General features: G+C 45.1%; 1 long non-coding RNA gene across 1 annotated transcript; it reads right to left on the minus strand.

The window, feature by feature from the left end:
• Positions 1-15,641: 15,641 nt before the first annotated feature.
• Positions 15,642-18,403, minus strand: LOC120869308. Its single transcript, XR_005722518.1, has 2 exons — positions 18,084-18,403; positions 15,642-17,861 (listed from the first exon to the last, which is right to left on the minus strand). It is a non-coding gene; the product is annotated as an uncharacterized LOC120869308 (long non-coding RNA).
• Positions 18,404-18,504: the final 101 nt, after the last annotated feature.

Below are 18,504 nucleotides of genomic sequence, written 5' to 3' on the forward strand. Positions count from 1 at the left end.
CAAATGATGGAGTGAGCTGGGCTTGTTTCTATAAAACACGGTCCTGGGATCCTGGCAGATGTCTGCTGCCTTCCAGGAGGGGCGATCGGATGGCCAGTGTGGTTACGTGGCATTGCCCACTTGAGAAGGTAATTCTGGAGCTTCGTGCGGAAGGCGCATCCTTGGGGGATATACCAGCTGGGATCGGGTGTCTAATCCCACACAACAAAAGGAGATACCCATCTCGTAACCCGAGACAGGGGTTTGACTTTCAAATTGTTAACAGACCTTGGATCAAGCGAAATGCTTGGGAGGGAAAAGCAAACAGCCTTTGGATGAGTCCTGAGGTAGGTTGGATGCGCTCCTGAAAGACTCCCAGTCTGATTAAACGTCTCCCGTCTTCCCTCCTACAAAACTGTCCAGAGCAATCACTGAAAGTTTAGAGGTCTTTTGACTTATGGCTGCGGTTCATGGCACAATTATGCGACGCTGATAAAGAATCACATTGATTAATATGCGCGATCATAAAACGTTTTTAACAGAGGTATGTGAGAGGAAGTATTTCACAGCAGGTCAGGAGGGGACCAAATATTTCAAGTTTGTGGCTTCTTCCATCTGGGGGAAGAAAGCTGGCTGGAAGATGAGACGAAGGTGGGGCAGTCAGGCTGGAGAGTGAAGAGAACGCCAGCGCACAGACACAGTGAAAACGTTGGGACCAGAAAAGTGGGATGAGACACAGAGCAAAAGTTGTCTCTTGCCAAAGAGTTTGAGAAGTGGTTGCTCCTAACGTACACGATTTGCAGATTAAAAAAAAAAAAATTGCCCAACACCACACAGCCTCAACCTATAGACACCCAGGAGCAGAGAAACACAAGATTAAATAAGAATTCAAACAGTCAATAAACACAAGACCAAATCATCTGGACTGGACTACAGGTGCCTCTCCCCATCTCTGCCTGGACCACAAGTGTCTCTGTTAGTCTCTGCCAGGGGTTTTAGGAGAAATGCTGATATTGGTCATTAATGTACAATGAGAAATTTTAAACCCTAACTTATGTTATTTAGGCCTTTTCAGGACAGACTCTCTTCCAAGATCTTAGCTTTTCAGTTCAATTCAGTCGCTCAGTCGTGTCTGACTCTTTGTGACCCCATGAATCGCAGCACACCAGGCCTCCCTGTCCATCACCAACTCCTGGAGTTCACTCAAACTCACGTCCATCGAGTTGGTAATGCCATCCAGCCATCTCATCCTCTGTCGTCCTCTTCTCCTCCCAGCATCAGAGTCTTTTCCAATGAGTCAGCTCTTCACATGAAGTGGCCAAAGTATCGGAGCTTCAGCTTTAGCATCAGTCCTTCCAATGAACATCCAGGACTGATTCCTTCAGAATGGACTGGTTAGATCTCCTTGCAGTCCAAGGGACTCACAAGAGTCATCTCCAACACCACAGTACAAAAGCATCAATTCTTCGGCGCTCAGCTTTCTATACAGTCCAACTCTCACATCCATACATGACCACAGGAAAAACCATAGCCTTGAGTAGACGGACAGCTTTTAAGTTAACCTAAATGGACCTTCTATTCTTTTCCGTAATTTCCCCTGTCACTCCGTGGGGCCTTTTCAGGTTATATTGGGATTCCCTCCAAGCATGGATTCTTGGAGCCTGAGCCATCCCATAACGTAGCTGCTGGCTTCATGAGGCCGGAGCACTTGAGACATGACTAATCCAAACTGAGAAGTGCACTAGCTGTAAAATACATGCCAACTATCAAAGATTTAGGGAGATAACTTAAAAATATTGGTTATATTTTGGGTAACTTGGGTTCAATAAAATATATCATTAAAATCTATTTCAGGGATTTCCCTGGCAGTCCAGCAGTGAGGACTTGGCGCTTCCAAGGCTGGGGGCCTGTGTACAATCCCTGATTGGGGAACTAAGATCTGGCAAGCCACTGGGTGCAGCTGAAGGAAAAAGAAAAGGGTAAATAAGATCAATTTCATCTGTTCCTTTTTCACTTTTTTAACGTGGCTGCTAGAAAATTTTAAACTGCACCTGTGGCTTGCATTCCATTTCTGCTGGGTAGAGTTTCCATACTATAGTGGGGAAATTTCTAGGAGGAGACTGTGGTAAGCAGAGTTTCCAAGCACATATGACCAGATAGCCATTTTTCACATGGCATCTTGCTCTAGTTACATGTTGATTCTCCTTCACAGGTCCCCCCAAACATGATCATGTCCATTAATGAGTCATGCTCAGTGAACAGCAGTAGCTGCAGCATTCAGCTCAGAGGCCTGCATCCAAGAAACTAACATGTGGGGGGGAAAAAAGCAGCTGGGGCGTTTTGAGACTGTAGCTCGTGATCCTGACAACCTTAACACGGTCAAGATGAGCAGAGTAACTTTCCTGTTCGTGTTCAACATGAGGGAGGTTTTAGCAAAACTGAATTAAAAGCCCATTTTATCATTTCACCATATCCCATGGAATCATAGAACTTGACATTAGAAGGTATCTAACCCAATGCCCCACATCATAGTCTAGATTAGGGACCAAACATCCAGGTACTAATAACATGTTGAATATTTTACTGAGTATCCACTATGTTCCAGGCTCTTATTTCATGCTCTTATTTCAACATGCTTAGCCAGTTGGTACTATCATGACAGTCCAGTTTCATAGGTGCTGGGAAGAGCAGAGAGGTTGGACCAACTCTCTGAGGTCACACAGCTGGAGGGAAAGACTGGTATGCATTTCCACTATGCTTTGCTGCCTTTGGGAAGTAGAAAGACTTGCAAATACATCAGACCTAATATTTCAGTTTTTTCAGGTAGTAATATACAGTGTTTGCAACAGACAAATAACTGCTTTAATATACTCAAAAGTAATATAATCATTTTAAACAATTTTAGAGCATATGGCCAGAAAACCCTTGCTTTTCCATTTTTTCATACCTACAGGTAGAAGTTGGCTGTAATGCTTATTTTAGTTTAGTTATAGCTACATATTGGGCATTCATGTCTTTTGTGAATTTACATAGTAGAGTTTCCATTTGCAGAAATAGGAACAAGACTCCCTTGTAAAAAGCTTTGAGCTTTTCAGATTTCAGGGCCACATTGGCGAGACTGGTGTTTTATTCAGCCTTGATTCCTGCAATGATGACCAGCTCGCCCACATCATTTAACATTTTGAAGATGCTTGGCTGTTAATGAGTTATTATTAATTCCTACCTTTCTCAGGATGCAGAGAAGGAAATGTAAGTACAGAACCATCCACAGCCTGCTCCCCTGGGCCAGAGCCCACTGGAGCAACAATCCTGACTCAGAGCATTAGGTTATGCTGCCTCCTACTGGCCAGAGGGAGACTCTGCATGAAACACAGCAGGAGGAAACGGTCTTTCAACACTTCTCAACTTAATTACTATAGACTCTTTCTGAAGGCCTGGAAAATCCCATGGACGGCGGAGCCTGATGGGCTGCAGTCCTTGGGGTAGCTAAGAGTCGGACACGACTGAACGACTTCACTTTCATCTTTCACTTTCATGCATTGGAGAAGGAAATGGCAACCCACTCCAGTGTTCTTGCCTAGAGAATCCCAGGGATAGGAGAGCCTGGTGGGCTGCCGACTATGGGGTCGCACAGAGTCGGACACGACGGAAGCGACTTAGCAGCAGCAGCAGCAAAGGGGGAAAAATCTTTTAAATATATCTAGTGTGTTAAAAAAACTAGATGTCAGAAAACTAAGATCTAGTTTTTCTAGTGTCAGAAAACTAAGATCATGGTATCCAGTCCCATCACTTCATGACATATAGATGGGGAAACAATGAAAACAGTGACAGACTTCATTTTGGGGGCTCCAAAATCACTGCAGATGGTGACTGTAGCCATGAAATTAAAAGACGCTTGCTCCTTGGAAGAAAAGCTATGGCCAACCTAAATAGCATATTAAAAAGCAGAGACATTACTTTGCTAACAAAGGTCCGTCTAGTCAAAGCTATGGTTTTTCCAGTAGTCATGTGGATGCGAGAGTTGGAATATAAAGAAAGCTGAGTGCTGAAGCATTGATGCTTTTGAACTGTGGTGTTGGAGAAGACTCTTGAGAGTTCCTTGGACTGCAAGGAGATCCAACCAGTCAATCTTAAAGGAAATCAACCCTAAATATTCATTGAAAGGACCGAGGTTGACCCTGAAACTGCAATACTTTGGCCACCTGATGCAAAGAGCCAAGTCATTGGAAAAGACCTTGATACTGGGAAAGATTGAAGGCAGGAGGAGAAGGGGATGACAGAGGATGAGATGGTTGGATGGCATCACCGACTCCGTGGACATGAGTTTGAGCAAACTCGGGAGATAGTGAAGGGCAGAGTAGCCTGGTGTGCTGCAGTCCATGGGATTGCAAAGAGTTGGACACGACTGAGAGACTGAACAACATAGTCCCCGGACTGAAAAACACCACCCTAAATCATGGAAATGAGAAGTTCAAACAGTAACCACGCCTGAAATTCAGAGGTGCCTTCAGTTTCCATGGACAGTAACCACGCCTGAAATTCAGAGGTGCCTTCAGTTTCCATGGAGCCCCTGCGCGGTGGTTTGTTCTCAGGATTATGTACCTCTTCCTGAATAAGGCTGGCAGTAACGATGACCTTACATCACATGCATCTCTCTACTTCACTTCTGGTGCTGACTCTAACTCTTTTCCCACCGAACAAACTCTTACCTTGGCGTCTGTGAAACTGTACTTACTTTTCTTTACCGTCTATACCTTTCTGTCTTTTTTTCCCAGAAAACAGGAGAGAGTGTCTTTGCCCCTTCTTAGTCTCTCATCCTCTTACACTTTCTTTTTTAAAAAACTTAAATCTATTTTTATTTATTTCTTGGCTGCACCACTTGGCATGCAGGATCTTGGTTTCCCAACCAGGAATCAAACCCATGCCCTGACTGGAAGTACAGTCTTAACAACTGGACTGCCAGAAAGTCCTTTTTTAAAATATATATTTTTAAAATATTTATTTACTTGTTTGGCTGCACAGGAGTCTTAGTTGTGGCATGAAGGATCTTTAGTTGTGTGCAGCATGTGGGATCTAGTTCCCTGACCAGGGATTTAGCCCAGGCCCCCTGCATTTGGAGCGCAGAGCCTTAGCCACTGGACCACCAGGGAAGTCTCTCTTATACTTTCTTGTAATGAGAATTCCTCCCTCCAACAGCTTCTAGTACTGCCTTCTCCGTAAACCCTTCCCACCTCCAAGGCCTTCACAAGCAGAATTATCCTTTCTCTTCTCCAGGCAAACACATCACCCTGTTCTGAGCTCAGTCACCTTGTATAAACAAAATATCCGTCTTCCCCTCTAGACTTACAGTAATTTGAGGACAGAAGACCATGTCTCAGACCCTTTGGAACACCTTTACTGATATCACTTGAGCTTGGAAGTATGCTCAGCATTATTAAGGAATTATCTCGACTAAGATGTCTAAGAGATTCATAACTTAATAAGACATACACACAAAACATTGGAATACAGGATGAAATGTGAGAGATAAATGACAGTTTATGGAAGCTGATAAAGCCTTGGACAAGGCAAACACAAAGGAAGAAGCAACTGCCTCCAGCTAGAGAGGGAAGAAATGGCATTTGAGATTGATCTGAACTGATAAGCCTGGATGGGGCTGAGGTGGGAACAGTGGAGTTGTCATATACAGAAACTACTTCAGACAGAAGAAATATAAATTAAATAAAATACAAGCCTCTGAGACAGAAAGTGTGAATATCTTCTATGAGCAAGGACAAATGCATTTTTTCCACAGTCATCTTTCAGAAGGGAGAGAGAGAAACATAGATAGGGTCAGTTCACTGAGGGTCTTAAGTGCCAAACTAAGGAGGATATTTTGACAAGGTGGAAGCTGGGGTAGAGTGTCAGGGTGCTGGTGGACACAGCCCCTCCTGTACCCAGGTATACAACTGTGCCCCACTTTCCCATGGGAGTTATAGTACTTCTGCGAAAACGACTTGAACTCAGTCTGCCCCAGGAGCTTGGACACACACAGACATAGGACCTGGTGCAGCAGCTTCAGCGGAGGCTCCATGGAAGACGAGTCTGACTTGGAAAGACTCTGATTTGACGAACCTGGCACAGTCCTGAGGCCAAGCCTGAGGGAGGGGTCGGGGAAGGGGTTCTCAGCGCCCCAGAGCAGTGGGCCCCAGAACAGGGTGACAGAAGAACTGGGGTGGCGTATGCAAGCGTGATGAAAGGGCTGCACATAGGACTCAACAGTGTTCTCTTCACCTCTGGAACACTTTGGGACACAGGCAACTTTGTGAGGGACACCCCCTTCCCCCTCCCAAATTGGGTGTAAAAAGGAGAGAGCATTCTCTTTTTCATACAAGAGCAGTGGTTCCCAAATTTGAGGGTGCACCAGAATCACCAGGAGGGCTTGTGAAAGTGCCCCCTATGGGGCCCCACCCCCATAGCATCCTGAGTTTACAGGTCTGGGTAGGGACCCCAAATCTGCATAAGTTCTGAGGTGAGGCTGACACTGCTGGCCCAGTGAAAACTGTCGTGCAAGAGCATCCCTGGGAGAAAAATGCTATCTGAGAGTGGGAGGCACGTCTGTCCTGTTCATCATGGAGTTCCTATCACCTAGGAACATGCCTGAGACATAAGAGGACTTCCTGAAATACATGGTGAGACCTGGACCTAAACAAATGCAAGGCCAGAGAGCACATGACCCATATAGCCCAATCACAGAGAGAGAGACTGCCTTGGTCTTCAGATGGAAGAATTTTAAAAATTTATTTATTTTTTGATTGAAGGATAATTGCTTTACAGAATTTTGCTGTTTTCTGCCAAATATCAGCATAATCAGCCAGAGGTACCCATATGTCCCCTCCCTCTTGAACCTCCCTCCCACCTCCCTTCCTGTCCCACCCCTCTAGGTTGTCACAGAGCTCCTGTTTGAATTCCCTGAGACATACAGCAAATTCCCATTGACTATCTATTTTACATAGGGCAATGTAAGCTTCCATGTTACGTTCTCCATACATCTCACCCTGTCCTTCCTCCCTTAACCAGATGAGATGGGTGTAACATCTATTTTGTTTTAACATTTATTGAGTTTTCTTAGTTTTTTTCTTTTTTTTTAAATTTGGCTGCACCATGTGACTTGCAGGATCTTAGTTCCCCCACTGGGCATTGAACTCTTCATAGAGCAGTGAAAACTGGCGATTCTAAGCACTGGACTGCCAGGGAATCCCCTAGATCTTTCTTCAAATAAAATACCACAGGCAGAATTCTACTGCAGCCACCGCCTCAGACTTTCCTCCTCTCCCTTCCACAGGTCAGCATATCTTGGATTTGGCGTGACTCCTTCTCATCTTTGTCTTATGTATTTATCATATATACCTAGTGGTGAGGGGGGAAAGAATCCGCCCGACAATGCAGACCCAGCAGAGGAAATAGTCACCATCAACAACAAATCGTCAGGAGTGCTGACAATTCATTCACCTTAAAGGAACCACCGAACCTCCAGGTGGAAAAAGATCTTCAGGTTCATCCAGTCCAACCCCCAACGTGTTGCTTGGACCGCCTGCTAAGCCTGGAAAAGGAAACATGCCACTCACTCTCCTTGAAAGAAACAGTACCACCACAGCCAGAGGACTGGCCCTGCTCAGAGCAGTCCAAGCCAAGGGGAGCCAAACCGGAACTTCATCCCAAATCAGACACGGCCCCTGCATTTCAGAGTGGGGCACCCTGAGAGACTTTTGTCTCTGGCATTATTATTTATTAGTCCTCCCTTGTATCCTGTCTGTCTAGTTTGGCGTCTAGAAGTCCCGAGTCCAGGTTTATTCCTGAGCCTGGGCCTGGGCCTTGCATGCTGCAGCACAGAGCAGGTGCTGGACAAGGACAGGGAACCCTCAGGTAGGAAGAGCTCAATCAGTAATTCTTTTCCCAAGCAGCCTCTGACCAGAAGAGATAATTAAGGAAGATGGTGTATTTAGGGGCGAAGGGCAAAGCTGGCCATGAATTAAATGTGGAGAACAAAGAATGTGAATAAATAGCTGCTCCTTTGCTGGCAGAACAGTGAACTTCAGTTCACGGAGGGCTTGGTTCTAGAGCCAATTTTTTTTTTTTTTGGCTGCACTGGGTCTTAGTTGTGGTATGCAAACTCTTAATTGTGTCATGTGGGACCTAGTTCCCTGACCAGGGATTGAACCCAAGCCCCCTGCATTGAGAGCACGGAGTCTTAGCCACTGGACCACCATGGAGCCAATTTTTATTTAAACAGTTCTGACAGCAGAACATAAGCCTGAAACTTATGTTCTCACAGACACATCCTCTCTACCTGTCTTCTCTGTGTCTTCCCCTCCTCACCTCTCCCTGTTTCCTCTTGCCCCATCAAATACTAGGGGGGATCAAGCATCTAACACTCATTGTTCATTACAATATGATCCCTTGCAGATTCAGAAAAAATGGGAAGAAATGCACCCTTTGTTTATTACGTTGCAGAACCAACCCCTGAAGGACAGGAAGCTAGAAATGACTGGGTTAGGATCTCTGGCTAAAAGGCAAGAGCAATTTTCTTCAACAGAAGTGGGAATGGAAGGGTCGAGGGAGGAGCTGAACAATGAATCTGGAGGGGCTGGCTCTCTGCGTCTCAGGATTTGTGGGAGGCGGGGAGTAGTCTATGCATTTTGGAAATTGTGTGCAAAACCTCACTCATTTTAATGAGTGAAGGCAGGAAGACAGAGATGTGAAAACGTAATTGAAGAAAATAAACGGGCTTTCTCCCCCGTCACCCCTAGTTATCGCCCCTGTATAAAAGAGATTTACCAGTTAAGAACAAAACTAATTAAAGCACAAACTGGAAAACAAAACTAAAGCAAGGTGCAATTGGGGGATAAAGCAATGAAAACAAAATGAACAAATGTTGAGAGGAAAGGGAAGAAAGAAAAGAAGGAAAGAATAGATACACAAAGTTAAATAGAGGTAGATGAAGAAGATTCATATACATTAAAGATTAACTGCAAGGGGAAAAGAACAGTAGGAAAGGCAAACAAAGGAATAAATGTAGAAAAAATATAATAGGTTTAAAACAATTAAAAATTAAAATTATAAAAAAAAATGGAAGAAGAAAGAAAAAAGGGAAAAAAAGGGGGGAAACTCCACAGAACTGTAAAAGCCCAACATAGAAGCAGAAATTTATAACAATGAAAAGTGTGGCTGAATATACACATATACATATTCACCCATAAGCAAAATCAAAACAGTCCAACAAAAATAAAGTACAATAGATTGACCTGACAAACAAAGGAAGCCAAAAATTATATCTACCAGAACAAAACTAACTAAAGCATAAACTGGAAAACAAAACTAAAGCAAGGTCCCAATTGGGGAATAAAGCAATGAAAATAAAATTAACAAATATGTTGAAAGGAAAGGAGAGAAAGAAAAGAAAGATAGAATAGATATCCAAAGTTAAATAGAGGTAGATAAAGAAGATTTATATACATTAAAGATTAACTGCAAGAGGAAAAGATCAGTAGGAAAAGCAAACAAAGGAATAAATGTAGAAAAATTATGATAGGTTTAAAAAATTAAAATTAAAAAAAGAGAGAAGGAAAACTCCAAAGAACTGCAAAAGCCCAGTGTAGAGGCAGAGGTTTATAATAGCAATAAAAAACATGACTGAGAGAAACCAAAAAAAAGCTCAAAAGCTTAACTGAATTTCTTAGTACCAATAAAATCGACAACTGCAACGGGCATGGGGGGAAGGAAAAAAAGAAAAGAATCTAGAGAGCAAGTCAAAAATTAAGAATAATAAATGTTTTTCTTGAGTCAAAAAAAATAAAATAAAATAAAAGAGACAAAGGGAAAACCTAACTAACTTTGTAACTTTTACTACTCTCTGGGTGCAAATGATAAAATCTTCATTTTATATAGTACCAGATTAATCACTTTTGTGCTGAGGAAAAGAGGGATTCGCCAGGGATAACTCCACAGCACAGTGGGATGTGGGTACATTTGAGGAGGTGCAAAGCCAGAATTTCAGAAAACAAGATAGTGTTAGTTGTAGTTCAGTGGAGGGTACCCTGCTGGACCTACCACTCAGAGCCATGCACGGGGATGCTGCAGAAAGCAGGTCTCAGGGGGGAGCCCCAGGCTTGATTAGGGAAGGGGAGACCCTCCATCAAGCTTTCAGGGGATTGCTAACTATGGTCCACTCCAAGGATCTCCTTTCCTTTGGCAATAACCAATTCAGTGACCCAAGAGGGAAGCAAATTCAAAAGAGAGCAGGTCTATATAAACATACCATTGATTCACTTTGCTGTACAGCAGACACTAATACAACATTGTAAAGCAACTGTCCTCCAATTAAAAAAAAAACAATCACTCCTTCTGAAGTTAAACACCATGACTTAAATTTCATGTGATTTTTTTTCTTGCCCAAAAACTACCATAAAATCTTTTACTGAAGATTGTAAAAGATCCCTGAAGAAAATAATTGATGATTATTTGTAAGGACAGTAGCATTAATAAATTAGTGGAATAATAATGCACTCCCTATTGTTCCACTTTTTCCTTCAAATTCTGTTCTCCCACAGCACTTGTCACCATATTACCCAGGAATATGATAAAAGCTATTATCATAGCTGGGAATCTGACAGAAGCTAGGAACGCTCTTTCCAGAAATGCACAAGGAGATAGAATTTTCCACATAATTTCAGAAGGTTCATATATTCCTGCTCCTCAAAAAAAATCCCTGAGACCTTGACTTCACGCTTGGCATTACAGCATTTCTCTGTCACTGATTGGGATCTTGACCTGTTCACAGTGTTCTAATACTGAGCACAGTGCCTGCAAACCAGAAGCTGCTCGAAAGTAAGGCTTACTGTTGACCTGACTTTTTAGGCAAGAATGATGAAATGATATTTAAAAATAAGAAGAAAGCATGTTTATGTCATGCAAGAAAAAAAAGATTGGCCTTTAAGCTGTTTCCCTGTTTTGGGGGGATTTGGATCACTGGAAACATTCACAGTGTGAAAAAAAGAGCCAGTTTCTCTTATATAGACAGGAATCTGGAGCCTTGCTCTGTAGTTTCAAGTTGTTGTTCAGTTGCTACATTGGAAAAGGAAATGGCACCCCACTCCAGTGTTCTTGGGTGGAGAATCCCGGGGACAGCGGAGCCTGGTGGGCTGCCATCCATGGGGTCACACAGAGTTGGACACGACTGAAGCTACTTAGCAGCAGCAGCAGTTCAGTTGCTAAGTTGTGCCCAACACTTTCCCACTCTGTGGACTGTAGCATGCCAGGCTTCCCTGTCCTTCACTGTCTCCTGGAGCTTGTTCAAACTCATGTCCATTGAGTCAGTGATGCGATCTAACCATCTTATCCACTCTGCCCCCTTCTCCTGCACTCAATCTTTCCCAGCATCAGAGTCTTTTCTGATGAGTTTGTTCTTTGCATCAGGTGGCCAAAGTATTGGAACTTCAGCTTTAGCATCAGTCCTTCCAATGAATAGTCAGGATTGATTTCCTTTAGGATTGACTAGTTTGATCTCCTTGCTGTCCAAGGGACTCTCAAGAGTCTTCTCAGCATCACAATTCAAAAGCATCAATTCTTTGGCACTCAGGCTTCTATATAGTCCAACTCTCATATCTGTATAGGATGACAGGAGTAAGCTTAGAGAGGGGCCTAAGGGGAGCAGAGTTGTTGTTTAGTTGCTAAGTTGTGTCTGACTCTTTGTAACCCTGTAGACTCTAGCCCACCAGGCTCCTCTGTCTATGGAATTTCCCAGGCAAGAATGCTGGAATGGGTTGGCCTTTCCTTCTCCAGGGTATCTTCACAATCCAGGGACTAAACCCGAGTCTCCTGCATTGACAGGTGGATTCCTTACCACTGAGCCACCAGGAAAGCCCCAGGGGAAATAGGGAGGGCCCCCCAAATATCAGGATGCAGCCTAAAATCTGCCTTAGGAATCATGCTCCTTTCTAGAATCCACCCCGCCTTGGATGCTGGGTGTGAGGGGGCCAACAATGAGTGGTTCCAGGCACAGACTCCTAAATTGCTTTCCCACCTGGGCTGCCAAGGCTCTATCTATCCTTTCTAGGCTCTGAACCTACTACCTCTGGTACTCTTGCTTCTGGATTTGAACTTCTGCCCCCCTCACCCCCTATAACAGCCTGCCTTCAGTAGGACTGTCATACTTGCCCTTGGCCCTAAGCCCTGCTCGCAGAGAAATCCAGGGCTGCAGAGACAGGTCTGCAGGCAGTGAAGGGCATGGAAAGAAATCTCCTGTCCTCTGCTGGGGAAGCAAGTGATGGTTGAGTGCAGCAGTCCCCAACATTTTTGGCACCAGGGAATGGTTTTGTTAATGACAATTTTTCCATGGATTGTGGGTGGGGGAAGGGGGATGGTTTCAGAATGACCCAAATGCATTACATTTATTGTGTATTCTATTTCTGTTATTATTACATCAATTGCACCTCAGATCATCAGGCATTAGATCCCGGAGGTTGGGGACCCCTGGGAATCTTAAGTTCCGACCTGGATTGAGAGGGAGGAAGAGGGGAGAATGAGGTGTCCTTCCTAAAAAACCTGAGTATACATAGCTCCTGTCAAGAGTGGAGGATAAGGGATAATATGTCAGGCATCTCTGTGGCCGCAACCATGGTCCAGCCAACTGCCACCCTTTCAGTCAGGCCTCTTTGTGTGTGCAGATAACTCAGATGTATAATGCTCAACTTGGGGGAGGGGGCAGCTGCAGGAGAGTAAACCCATCCTGCTCTTTCAGGGGGAGCATAGAAGTGGGCTCTGTTTCTCAGCCACTCACTCAGTGAATGCCTGCAGCTTTGAGTGTGGACTTGGGAGACAGACACCCCAGGTTCTAATCCAAGTCCTCCACTTTTCACCATTGTAACTTTGGACAAGTTGCTTACCTTCTCTGTGTCTCAATTTCCTCAAGTATAACATAGGGGTGGTAACAGTTCTGAGAAATGGAACATTTTCTTCCATATCAATAAACAAAGGATGTCACAGTCATCAGCAGTTGCAGCCCTCCGGTGTGAGCTGGCGAGCCCTGAAGAAACTCTGGAAAGAAAGAACACCTGCCGTCTAGTTTAGCCATCAGTCGGCAGCCACTCCCTACGGTGAGCCCTGAGGAAACAGGATGCAAAAAAACAGGATACTGGCCCCAGACAGCTGAGGTGCATGCGGAAGGAATGATTAAGTCCAGACTCTTGTATCTCCCCATACATAGAAAAGCACTAAACTCCTTAACATGGGATGTCTGGTTTTCCTTTGAAGTGAAGTGAAGTGAAGTGAAGTCGCTCAGTCGTGTCTGACTCTTTGTGACCCCATGGACTGTAGCCCACCAGGCTCCTCCGTCCGTGGGATTCTCCAGGCAAGAATACTGGAGTGGGTTGCCAGTTCCTTCTCTAGGGGCTCTTCTGGACCCAGGGATCAAACCCAGGTCTCGCGCATTGCAGGCAGACGCTGTAACCTCTGAGCCATCAGGGCAGAGTTTTCCTTTCAGTTCAGTTCAGTTTAGTCGCTCAGGCTCAGTTGTATCCGACTCATTAACAATAATCTTTTGACATTCAGACTACTTGTTCTTTGTTGCAAAACTTCTATATAACCTGGCTGCCCCACACCCCCTCACCTCTTGGAACAGTTATCTCAGGGTTATTTGAGTTGCTGCCTCCAGGGCTTGAAGTCCTAAAAATTCCTACCCAAGAAAACATAACTCCCAACTTTTAGGTTGTGAATATTTTTCAAGTTGACAGGATCCTGGTGTTACATTGGTTCATCCAAATAATCCAGGGAAATCTCACCACCACCATCCCCTCCGCCAAAAAATCTTTAATTTAATCACCTCTGCAAAATCCCTTTTGCTGACCAAGATACCATATTCACATGTGGATGATAACTCTGGGGACCATTATACTGCCTACCATAGGTAGGGTTCCCCTATGCATTGCCAGAGAACTCTTCAGAGAGAGAAGACTCTCAGAGAAGAGTCTTACAGGTTTAGTTCTTATTTGCCAGAAGAGGGGGATGTGGTGGTACCACAAAGAACTAGCACCTGATGAGATGCTATGTAGAGAAAGCAAAATTGAGCCTGGAGACCTGCAAGTACGTGGCACGGTTGTATGGCTGAAGAATAGAAAGGGGATACCTTCTGGAGATTATATTAGAGAGGACATTAGAAGCTGGGTTGTGAAGTTTTTTTTTTTTTTAACCATATTGAGTCTGAAATTTATTGGAAATGCATTTACTTGACCAACCCCATTACTTTAGACTGTGCTATAGTTTCTTTAAAACTTTAGGGACTTCCCTGGTGGCCCAATGGTTAGGAATCCACCTGCCAATTCAGGGGACACAGGTTCGATCCCTGGCCTGGGAAGATTCCACATGCTGCAAGGCAACTAAGCCCGTGCGCCACAACTACTGAGCCCAGCTTCTAGCATCCACAGGTTGCAACTATTGAAGCCTGCTCACCTTAGAGCCCAGGCTCCACAACAAGAGAAGCCACCCCAATGAGAAGTCTGAACCACAACTAGAGAGTAGCTCCCGCTCGCCACAGCTAAATTCCATGTGCAGCAACGAAGACCCAGCGCAGCCAAAAATCAATCAATCAATCAAAAAACCTTCTCTGACACACTTTTTATCCTAAAGAATAATCCTCATAAATCACAGGTTTTATCTGTTCTATCTTTCCAGTGTATGTCAAGATGTGTATGTAAGATGTTCCTCTCCGTATCCTTAAAATCATCCACACACACCCATGAATGAACGCCATACTCTGAGACACGGAGCCAGAGGCACGGAAACCACCTAAAGGTTTGGAACAGGGAAAGAACATGATCAGGTTTGCCTTGGATCAATATCATTCCCACAGCATTAATCGCTTTGAACTGAATGGAAATCAGTGAAAATGCCATAAATGAGACTTTCCAACAGTTGAGGGGAGAGACGAGAAATAAACAGAGACAGGGACTGTGGGAGGGGAGCGGAGGGTTTGGATATGAACAGTATGAAAGTGGTAGAGCTGATGGATAACAGCACGTGCAGACTGCCAGGGTTCTGGCACGTGCAGTTCAGCAGATAATCTTCCGTCCACCAAGATGGCAAACAGAGGGAGAGTTGGTGGGGCGGGGAAGAGTGGGCAGGGTTGGAAGAGAAATAATTGCTTTGGTCTGGAACATGGTCAAAGTGTTTGTGGAACACTCGTGTAAGTACGGAAATGCCTGTGTCTGGGGCTCTGGACTGGGGCATCATCCAGAGCTGAGCTGTCCAGGAGAAACAGGCTGTGAGCCATGTGTGTCACTTTAAAAGGTCAGATGATCACGTTTAAAAAGAAAGGAAATGAATAATGTATTTTATATAACCAAACATATCCCTAATATTCTATTTCACGGACTTCCCTGGTGGTCCAGTAGTTGAAAGTGCGCCTTCCAAAGGAGGGGACTTGGGTTCGAGCCCTGGTCAGGGAACTGGGATGCCACATTGCAGCAGAGGGGGCAACTAAGCCTGAGCATCACAACTAGATAGTGCCTCAACTAAGATCCGACACAGTCAAAATAAATTAATTAAAAGAAAAATCAGTTGTCCATTTATGTGTGGGTTTATTTCTGGACTCCATGTGGCTTCAAAAGAATATTCTATTTCAAGAGGAATCAGTATAAAAATCATTAAGCTATTTTACACTTTTTGTTTGTTTAAGTCTTCCAGATCCAGTGCATTTTCCACAGAGAGCACATTACATGTGTGTGGGACATTCCAAGCTCTCACAAGGGACTGTGAAGAGTAGTTACTGTATTTATTGGACAGAACGGCTCTAGAAGCACTTGCTGAAGGCAGGCCAGGGTGATCAAGCACCTGGGCAAGGGTGGAGGACAAGGATCCTGTTCAGACATTGAGGGTGATCAGATTTGCTAGGACTGGATTTTACAAGGAAGTGCATGGATGGGTCTAGGAGGAAGTTCAGGAGACCCACTACAGGTTCAGCCAAGCAAAGAATCTTTGTCACAATACCATCCATTACACCTGATAGATATCATCTTTGGGGTGGGGCTGGTAAATTCTTAGTTGTAACAAGCCTCCAGCAGGTAACGTGACCCGGGAGAACCATCTGTTCAGTAGGAGCTGGTAGGACCTGAGACCACAGGGGGGAGGTTCTCAACAGGATGTGACTCTGATGAACCCCCTGGGGAACACTCATAGAAAGCTGATGGGGGGAAGCACAGAGAGAGGCTTGTGTTTAGGGCAAAGGAAGGGAGGGATGAGAGATCTGGTGGATTATCTGACCCCGAGACATCAAGGCATCGTGGCTTATATGAGTCCACAAACTCCACTTGGCAGAATTTGACTCAAGGTGTTCTGGAGCTGCCAAAGGGCTCCAACCCCAGGGGCTGGGGAGGAAGGAGCGGTTTCTGAGAACGCTTGCCTCCTGCACAAAGCAAGGATCAGCCTCAGCCTCGCCCAGCCATTCAGGGTTGAAGCTCCGCCGGGCTCTGTCCAAGGTCTCTTTCATTTTTTACCCCCCTCTACTCTCATTCCTGGTTAATCTCAACCCTTTCCGGGGCTTCAAACCCCATTTACATGCCGATGGTCCCCACATTTGCATCTCAAACTCAGAGTCCACCCCCACCCCAAGTGGCAGACCTCATTTTACCAATTGCCTTCTGCCTAGAATATCAGTTGAGCACCTATAATTTAACATTTCCAAAGCTGAACTCACCTCAAACTTGTTTGCCTGCTAATAGTTCCTGTTTCAACAGTAGCCTCACTGTTCCCCACCAACCAGAAATCTGGGGGTCATCTTACACTTCTTCTTCTTCTAACACATTAAATCATCTGAATTTCTTTTCCTAGGTCTGAATTCCTGCAGCTTTGGGTCAGATGCACTCGACTCTACGACTGACTTGCACGACTCCCTCCTCACTGTAATTGTGGCCCTGTTTCCCTTCTGGCAGAGAGAGGATGTCCTCCCAAATGTGGTACAGCCTTCTTTTACAAGCTAAACTTGTAAAAACCAAATCTGCCAAACTCTGCTGACGACGGCAGAAACACCAAACTCAGCATGAGACATGACTCTTCAGAGAGGGTCCTGTTCACCTCTCTTGAGTGAGCCACCTTACCCTTAATCTCCCAAGATCTTTTTTTTTTCAGTTGTGACTTTTTTTTGCTAAAAAGTAAACACACAATACCAAAATGCCTCGGACAACTCACAAAATCGATTTTAAAAGGGCGGACTTGAGAGGAATTAAGCGATCTTCATCCCCCTTTCCAGATTCTGGACATCTGGAGTGCTGCCTGGGGAGTGCCTGCACGTGGGTTACCCCAGGCGATTCAGAGGCAAATCTAGGTTTGTCAACCAGTAGGTTATGTCACTCTGACAAAACTCCAACACATCACATTAGAGAATCTAGGCTACTTTGTTCTTTCCTAACTTCCCGAAGTGCTACGGAGAAAAGACCGCGAGGAGCCTGCAACAGCCCAGTCTCCTAGACTGCGCCCAGATCAAAACCCTGGGGAACTTCCAAGCAGAAATTTTAAGAATGAAATAGGCATCTGCGTAGCCTACAAACCTGACAACAGAACCTACAGCACCTTTTGGTTAAAAAAAAAAAAAACAAAACAAAACAGAAAAACAGTCCTGCCCCGAAACATATTTGGAAAATGCTGAACCACTCTAGAAAAGATTGGTCAGAGTTTCCAACTTCTCGGTTTCAAAGGAAGCACGAAAAGGCGTCGTAGGAAAGCATTTTACTTTATTGTCTTCAGCCATGTATTAGAAAGTTGAAAACCTGAAAAAAGTAATCTCAGAAGCTGAATCTCTCCCTTGGGTGTTCATTCAAACACATGCAGTACTAGGCTGCCATGTTGACTTGGACCTGTGGAGAGCAAACAATGTAACTGAGGAACCTTAAGCTCTGACTTCCTACCAAACGCATGAAACGTTCAAGAAACTTCGCAGGACGTGTGCGTGTTCACCAAGGCTCGGGTGATTTCCCGAGCAATAGAACAATAGAAGGGAGAGTCATTATTAATCAAACGCGCCGTCTGTGTTTCTAAATCTTTCGTCGCGGCAGAGGGGGCATTTCCTCTGCTCTCACCCGATTTTCAAATTGTCTCCGTGCTCATTGTCTGCCGGTAGGAACGACGGCAGCGCTCGGGGAGCAGGTACAGCGTCCCTCAGAACGCAGCACGGTTGAACCCCGCCAGGTTTTGGGAAACATTCCCGGCCCTTCCAGCGGGTCAAGGAAAAGGAGGTGGCCCGGGCGCCAAAGGCTGCTGCCAATGCAACTCGCAACTTTTGAAATCAATCCTTTTTGCATCGTGCAACGGATGCCACCGCTCGTCGGGCTTGCAACCCCCCACCCCTCCCCCGAGACCAATCATTGCCGCGCTCGGGCCTGCACATCGCCCCCGCCCCCTTTCCCGGGCCGCACGCAGCCACCGAGCTGCTCCGGCCGCGGCCCGCCGCCTCTTAAAGGGAGGGAGCCGGCCCTTAAAGGCCCCTCGCGTGCGGCGCAC

Source organism: Oryx dammah, unplaced genomic scaffold (genome assembly GCF_014754425.2).
Source record: "Oryx dammah isolate SB20612 unplaced genomic scaffold, SCBI_Odam_1.1 HiC_scaffold_10, whole genome shotgun sequence".
Classification (NCBI taxonomy): domain Eukaryota; kingdom Metazoa; phylum Chordata; class Mammalia; order Artiodactyla; family Bovidae; genus Oryx; species Oryx dammah.